Raw genomic sequence first — 8,820 nt, 5'->3', positions numbered from 1 at the left:
TTTATGGTACCTCATCATGACAAAATAAAAATCAATTGAAACGAGAAAGCCAATGATTTAGTCTATCATGTATAAAACAATTCAAACGAGAAAGCCTATGATTTAGTCTATCATGTACAAAACAATTTAAGAAAAACCAATATCAATGACACGGACACTTTGCCCCCTCCCCCAAACAAAAATAGGTACAATAGTATAACAGCATATCATAAGAATATTCAAGTTATACAAATCAGATAAAAAAAACTTGACTTTTCAGGTCGACACCTACAATTTAACATAAATAAAAACTATAAATATAAAGACTAAAGACACAAATAACCGATCTTCATATAGAGTACTGTAGGTTACTGGAGGCTTGCTCAACACCAATTGCATGTCAAATCATGTTTCCCGGACATAGAGATATTGTTTTTTTTTTTTTCAAACAAAGCAAAACGGATGAAAGAATCCGAAATTATATAAATATGAGAAATTGTGTTATAATTATCAAAGGTACCAGGATTATAATTTAATACGCCAGACGCGCTTTTGTCTACATAAGACTCGTCAGTGACGCTCATATCAAAATAGTTATAAAGCCAAAAAAGTACAAAGTTGAAGAGCATTGAGGACCCAAAATTCTCCCAAAAATGTGCCAAATGCGGCTACGGTAATCACCAATACGACAGCTCTTCATAAGAGAGTAAATGACGTAGAAGTAACAACACTTACTATGGGTCATCGTACGATACAAATGTTTTCTCCTCATAAACAATAATCTACAAATATCTAATTTTGTCTATTACTACCACGTTTTCCTACTTGTACAATGTAGCATGCGAATATAGCATGCCATTTCAAACGTTATAATCATAAAAATGAAAATAAAAACATGTGGTATGATTTGTCAATAAGAGAACTATTTACTGATGTTCAGTTGAGGTTGATGTAAGCAATCATAGGCAGCTGCATGGCCTGTATAGAAATAGTTTACTGTTGAGAGAGAGTATAAAACGAAACTAGTGTATTTCATTGCATTTGTAAATCAACGGCCTTTCTCTGAAACATTTAGTGTATATTATACTTTCTTGTGTGTTTTTTTTCAAACATGTACATCCATCTAAAACAATATATAATTTATCATTAATTTTGTATATTTGTTTAAAGTCTTAAGCTGATTTGAGTTCTATGTAAGATTATATGGGTTTAATAAAAAAAAAAACAAATCAATGCGATTTAACATTTTGATATAGGCAATCTTGTCACATTACTCTCAGAGAGATTTCAAAGTAAATTTACGAAAGAATTGAATGGTAGCAAGTAGTTATATTGAATTAAACATATAGTCTGCAGACAGTTGCGCCTCTTTTAAAAAACAGCTGAAAATCAATAATCTACTGAGTAATTTGCATACAAATGTCTGAGATACAATAAAAATACATCTAACACTATGTTTAAACTAAGGTTACAAGTGAAAAGAACTTTGCTTTATGCGTAGGATTTTTAAACCTTAAAGTTAAACTTCCAAATCAAACGTGGAGTACTCATTGTAATCAAATATCCATGCATCAACGTAGGCTTGCAATATTACGTATAAGTATTGAGAAAATACAGAATTCTGTATATGCAGATCAGCTATAATGTTATGAACACGATTAAACACTAAATTGGGACTCGTTACATGAGGTCTGAAATACTTGAAAGTTGGTTAATAGCATTTATTAAAACAATTTTAGTTAAAGATACACTGATATGTTGTTTGTCTAAGAGAGGTGTTCTGATTGCACAATTCGGCAGGTTATACCTTTTGAAACATAAGGCTCGGGAACACCAATATAAAAAAATTAATTGGCATATCTTTTTTATTATCAAAGTCTTCTAGTTTTTTTTTTTTTTTTTCTCCAAAAAACTAATAACATGTCAATCATAATACATTACATACAAAAAGTGCTATATATTAAGAAAGATAAACAAATTGTTGCGCCTTAATCATTATTTAGCAGTGTTTATATGTTAGCGTGACAATGCTATTATTTATCTTTGACGATATTGGTAATTTGTATGTCATTATTGAATAACTCATTCTAGATATTTGTCTTCTTTACGCTTACGTTGTCTAGGCATGCAATGTATGTCATTTCACATTCATTTTCTTACAAAAAATTTAACATCCACACATGGATATACATGCAGTTTTCTTTACAAGTCTTTTCAAGTAGAAATCATATAAAAAACAATACAGTTAAATATAGAAAGAGGTGCAATACATGTAGGACTGACTTCTTATATTGGACACGGTTGTTAAACCAGATTTTATGGCCATAATAAATTAAAATCCCTAAATAGATATAGGAAGATGTGGTGGGAGTGCCAATGAGACAACTCTTCATCAAAATAACAATTTAAACAAAGTAAACCATATTAGGTCAATGTACGGCCTTCAACACGGAGCCTTGGCTTACACCGAACAACAAGCTATAGCTGGAAATGACCGGTCTTGATTTTTACTGACATTAGCAAATTGGATGCTAAAATATATTTATTTGGCGACTTTTCCTTAAAAAAAAAACGAATGGTACCATGAATAATTTTTTTATCACAAAAAAGAGAAACAAAAACATTTATTGATTGATTTTGCTTTAATCTAATTTCTTATATCCTGTAAGGAAGGTATCTAAAGAAATGTACAGTAAAAGAAATTTACGAAGTAAACCCGAATACGATGTTCCCAATATTTCCTGATTGCGTAGGTACCTAAATTGATTTAGCACCCTAACCAAATGTTACGAACTAAACATTTCCCTCTTAAATTTATCATTTAAATAATATCGTTACCGAACTACGGACTTCTTGTCTGATGTAAACTCATGAAAAAACAAACGAACAATGAAAATGTTGTTAGCGACAGTCGTCATTCATAATACAAAAAAATAATGGTAGATTGTAGAATTGTATTTATATAGGAATAGATATTAGTTTATAGATGAATGGTTTGATTCCTTTAATAGTGTCTTTGATTTTCTTAACCCATCTCTGCATATTCCATAAACTACAGCATGCAGTCAAGAGTTCACACAAACATAAATAGGTCAGATAATGTTGCTTACTTCAAGTTTCGAAGTATATATCACGTGGGAAACAAGTTGACCATATTCTTAAATTTTATTATCGCCATTACGAGTTCGATGACCGTGAAGGAATAACCGTTTTAAGAATTTTGGTCCTCAATGCTCTTCAACTCAGGAATTTATCTAGTATTTTTAACTTGTGGTATACAAGCGTCACTGATGAGTCTTTTGTAGACGAAACGAGGTTATGGCATAATTACTAAATTTAGTCCTGGTATCTATGACGAGTTTATTCACAGATGATATCGGATATGTTCCTTATGTCGTAAGTACAACCCACTTCCCTTTTAATCACAAATGTGACCTACCAAATTAGACTATTTACCGGGTTTGTAAAAACATGGGCCACATTTGGAGCAGAATCTGATTACCCTTACGGAGCCCATGAAACCACCACCAGGTTTTGGTGGGGTTTGTGTTGCATCGTCTGTAGTTTTCTATGTTATGTCCTGTGTATACGTACATTAGTTATCTGTGGTGTGTGGTCAGTTTATTTTCGATGTATAAGTTTGACTGTCCCTCTGGTATCTCTTAGTTGTTTTTTTATTTGGGTAAATGCATCTTTTCGATACAAATGTTTTGGGTAATTTTTTAAGTTTAGTTAATCAGTTTGAAAAAAGCAAACGAGAAAACCAAGCCAAAATAAATAGGAATTTGTAAAAACAAATGTAACACCGCACAAACAAGCAAAATAACGAGGGCATTAAACAATTAAAAGATTGATAAAGGCAAGCTGAACTCTTGAGGGTTTTTTTTCTTCATTTCTGACATTTAAATACATTTACCAAGTTTTTGTCACTACCCATCTTCATTTTTAGCATATGCAGCACATTATATAGCGTGAAGAGAATCAAATTTGGTGTTAATCAAAATAAATTCTAATTGACAATAAAGTGCCTTGAGATTGTTTAAATAAGACAATTAACACAAGTTGAAGAAAAGAAGTACTGACAAACGAATAATTTGACAAAAGAAGAGTACAAGTATGCATCTTAAGATCGATTTCATTAACTTAATTTTTGGACGTAAAAATACGATGAATGGATAACAAAATGTATGCTTAACCTTGAAATTACTACATGAAGTAAATACGTAATAATTCATAAATAATTCACAAAACTTCCAGAGTAATCAAATGATAAGTTGCTGTTAAAGAGATGCTGAGACCACAATTTCGTAAATTTATTCTATTATTATATTAAAAACACTCAACCATTTATGTAGTCATCAAAATCGAGCGATAGCATTATGTTATGTGATCAACCTTCGTATTGAGGGAAAAACGGAGATAAACAACAGTTGCATCTAGTTTCCTCGTTTGGTGAAAAGTTGTCTCATTAGCATTCATTCGTGCAATGATAGTAAAATTTGATAAGAAAAGAATTATTATATTATTATTGCTTTATACTACATTATTAAAAGTGTATACCTCACACATCGACGATGTTGATGGTATAATATTTTGATCCATTCGCTATTTTGTTTCAAACGACATAAGTTATGACTAGTTTTTAAAAAATAAAATCAGAAAAATACTGAACTCCGAGCAAAAGTCAAAACAGAAAATCCTTAAACAAATGGCAGAATCAAAAGCTCAAACACATCAAACGAATGGACAACAACTGTCATATTCATGACTTGGAACAGGCATTTGCTTATTGGAAAATGGTGAATTTATAGCTAGCTTAACCTCTCACGTATGATATTCGTAAAAAATCCATTATATTGACAACGATGTGTGAACAAAACAAACAGACATAATAGGTGAAAATGTCAAAAAGAGGGGAACAGGAGTCAAGGTTATGTTTAAAGTCAACTACACAGAAACAAATGCGATACTTTGTAGAAAAAACATTGACCAAGATCGATACACTATTAGGAATAAATGTAAAATGTAGCTCACAGCGAAAAGCCTAAATATAAGTGCTGATAGTAGCAATTCATTGAAATAATTTTTTTTTTATAAAACCTAAATATACAAGTGATGTTTTTTTTTTATGGTATTGAAACACAAATGTATGCTCTGGTGTTTGTTTTCGGTTTTGTGGTATTTGAACTTGCTGATATTTTGATGACATTATTTGCCAATAAAAATTATATAGCTGTGACATTTAATCCCTTTGAGTGGTTTATTAATATATTTATGTTAAAACATTTGTTAAAGTACCTCTTTTATTGTAATTGAAATGTCACGATGAAAAACGACTATAGCAGAAACAATGGCGTTGAATATTCTAAAAACATTTATGTTTATTTGTTATTTCACCGTACCACCATTTATTTTTGTACTTTTACATTAGAATTGTTTTGATGGTTATTTGCCATTTACAATGATCAGTCTAAAAGACATACGACAATTAAATGTACATAAATGTTTAAATGAAACTCGGCATTTGGAAAGAAATAAGAGAATAAAATTAAATGAGCAATCTACAAAATGTATAGTGTAATGTAATTGCATTTTGCTAGACAAACTGGGGCAGTGAGACATAGAGCAAACATAACCTTGTATTTATCATTGCTGTACTTTAAAATGAGTTTAAAATTTCAACTGAAATCCAACTGTTACATTTTCCCGAGACAATATCTATTATGTTTTCCTCATAAAAGATTTGACACATACATGTACAAGAAAAAAATTGAAATGTTGAACGTATAATAAAGAAAAACTCTTTTGTTACACAATTCAAAATTTACTCACCTGAATTTCAGATGAATCTGACAAATTGAATTAAAAATTGCACCGGAGAATGTGCCCGAAAGAGATAAAAACTCGACAAAAGAGCAGAAAAGAAGCTAAGGCCATAAATAGGTCTTCAACACAGCGAGGAAATCACACACCCAGAAGCGGGCAACAGTTATTTCCATTATGATAATTTAAACTAGTTGAACGAAAGGTACTTGAGAGTATCAAACTCCTATACATACAAATCCAAATGCCACAAGACTAACAAATGATATAGTGGCACAGGAGCATCAACGTGGTAGTGTTGAACATATTTTGTGAGACCGCAAGCCTCCCCTATATATCTAGCAGCCAATGTGGAATAAAAACACACATAGCAATACGAACTGTTAAACTTTTAATAAATGCAAAAGTTTGTTTGAGCTTTTGCACAAAACTGCAAGACAGCATTTAAAATAACAAATAATAATTAATGAAGACCTAAATTGTATTATGAACATCTGATGCATGATAAATTTATTATAGAATTTGAATACCGAGTGCAAGGATCAAACATACGTGGGTTTATCGTACCTTCTCCTTTGATTCTCAGACTGTGATAATGGTAATAACGGTTAAAAATGTAAACAAATAATACTAAACTGATGATGCAGTAACAATATATTCACATGACATACTTATCTTGAGATACAGTACAAAACATTCACCTAGTAAAACATGGTATAATAAGCAAAGCAATCAAGAGTGAAAGATGAAAATCAAGGTCATAATAAATGAAAATCAAGATTAATTTTTATCACCTTTTTGCTTCTATTATTTATCATTAATGATTACCCAACGATGCAAATACTATGTAAACTAGTTAAGGTCTTTGCTCTTCGCAAGGAAAACCCTTATTGTTTTTCTCATGTTTTTTTTTTCTTTTTTTTTTTACTTCCAGCATCTTTTTGGCACGCCCTCTTACCGCTTCTATTGGAGTTATCAATACGAAATTTTAACCATCGATAAACCTCATCATGAACTGTTAGGATTTCATCATCCCCTTTAGAAATTATCTCCCTTTTATTGATTTTTTCGACATCCCCCCCTTCGTTGTTTTTAAAGATATCATGACCTTATTTGGACAATAGGTACATCTCATCATGATGTATTACCATATGAGGATGAATAGGATTTCATATCCCCTATGAGAGTTATATTCCCTTGAAACAATTTCTTTCCTTCGTATTTTTCTCAAAAAGCATTACAGATAGAATCGATTTGAAAACGGCAACATGTACAAGAACAGATGGCAATGTTAATGAACATATACAATCATTTTGTTATTAACCCTTATAAAGAGTTATTTCCCTTGAAAAATTGTACACAATTAAAGAAAAATTGTATTTCGAGAACCGGAAGTCGTAGAGACTTTGGAGCTTCACCAATAATCTTAAATACATGTGACCTCCAATACGCACCAAGGTCAAAGGTCACAGAGTGCAAAATAAAATTACGTTGCAATTTAAAGCCTACATATTAGGAAAACGATAAGACTTTGCTTCACACATACAGCGTATAAAATGTTCCTCTCGACGAGCTCTACATTTTATATAATAAGCCCAAAAATGTCCGACGTCTGTTCAAAAGTTACAACGGGATGATTCTTAAAAGTATAGTATTTGTGTATATATTTTCAAAAGTAACAGATATCAACCTACTATATACTACAAAGATGATCAGTACTTCAAGAACTTCAATTTGAGGTCAATGTCAGGTCATGATGAAATTTCACCTTGACTTTCACATTATACTATGACCTTGACCTTGTTATATCTAAAAGTTCAAGTGGTCCCGAGTTGAATGGTGATAGTCCTATGTCTCTACGACTTCCGTTTCTCAAGTTTGATATTGCATCATATATTTTATGATTAGTTGTGACCTTGGTGAACTTTGAAATTGTCCCAATTCTTTTTCTATAATGTTGTCCTTGAACTGTAGATCATTTACCATTTAACAGATTTTAAATTATATCTATTGTCGTTTTACGTTTTAGAGATAATGCAGTTTGAAATTTTGCTAGCGGCGACATGTATTTCTGAATCAACAACAGCTTACCACTTAAAATGTTTAAGAAATTGAAGAGGTTAGATATATGTTTGACCAAATACCAAAAACTTTCCATGGAAAAAACACCAAAAAATCCTTTTGAAATTTTCATGTTTTGCATTGACTTTGTAAGTTTCATAACTTCAATTTAGATCGTTGATATTGCATCATTTTTGGCACTTTGTCAAATGGGGTCATCTGATATATTAAATTGAAGGTCTCAATAAACTCTTCTTAGAAAGGAAAATTTAGACCTTTTTTTCATCCCAGGTGGAATGGTGGGGTCATTTAGTGCAAAACTTCAAATTTCTCAGATGGTAAGATTGTCGCATATCAAATGAAAGAACATAAAGCGTACATTTCAAGTAACAAATTGACGTCCCCAAAAAATGGATTGGGTTGGGTCATTAAGTGCAAAACATAAATTTTCTTTACAATACGGTTTTTGTATATCAAATGAAAGGTCACAACGTGTACAATTCAAATATAAAATTCCTGTCCTCCACAAAGTAGTTGGATGGGGTTATTAAGTGTAAAAATCAAACTTTCTAGAACATGGTTTTGTCGCATATCAAATGAAAGATCATCAAGTCAACATTAAATATATCATTCTTTCGATCTCGAAAAGTAGGTAGATGGGGTCATTAAGTGTAAAATGCGAAAAGTGTCAGAAGGTATGCTAGTCGTATATCAAACGAAAGGTCGTATAAAGTACATAACGAAAACATCACTTTTACAGGAAAGACCTTTCAATTGTTTTACAAACAATTGAGATACTAGTTTGCATCTGATATTCTTACACGAACTGAAAACAAAAATGAATTCAAATATTATAAGCAATTATTAATTTGTTCCCATTAATAAAATGTATTTAGAAAAAATCACGTTACGACTTTTGATTTGATTGAAATGAAATTTATATTAGAAAATAATTCG

This window comes from Mytilus galloprovincialis, chromosome 8 (genome assembly GCF_965363235.1).
Source record: "Mytilus galloprovincialis chromosome 8, xbMytGall1.hap1.1, whole genome shotgun sequence".
Lineage (NCBI taxonomy): Eukaryota > Metazoa > Mollusca > Bivalvia > Mytilida > Mytilidae > Mytilus > Mytilus galloprovincialis.
Note: the sequence above shows the minus strand (reverse complement) of the source record.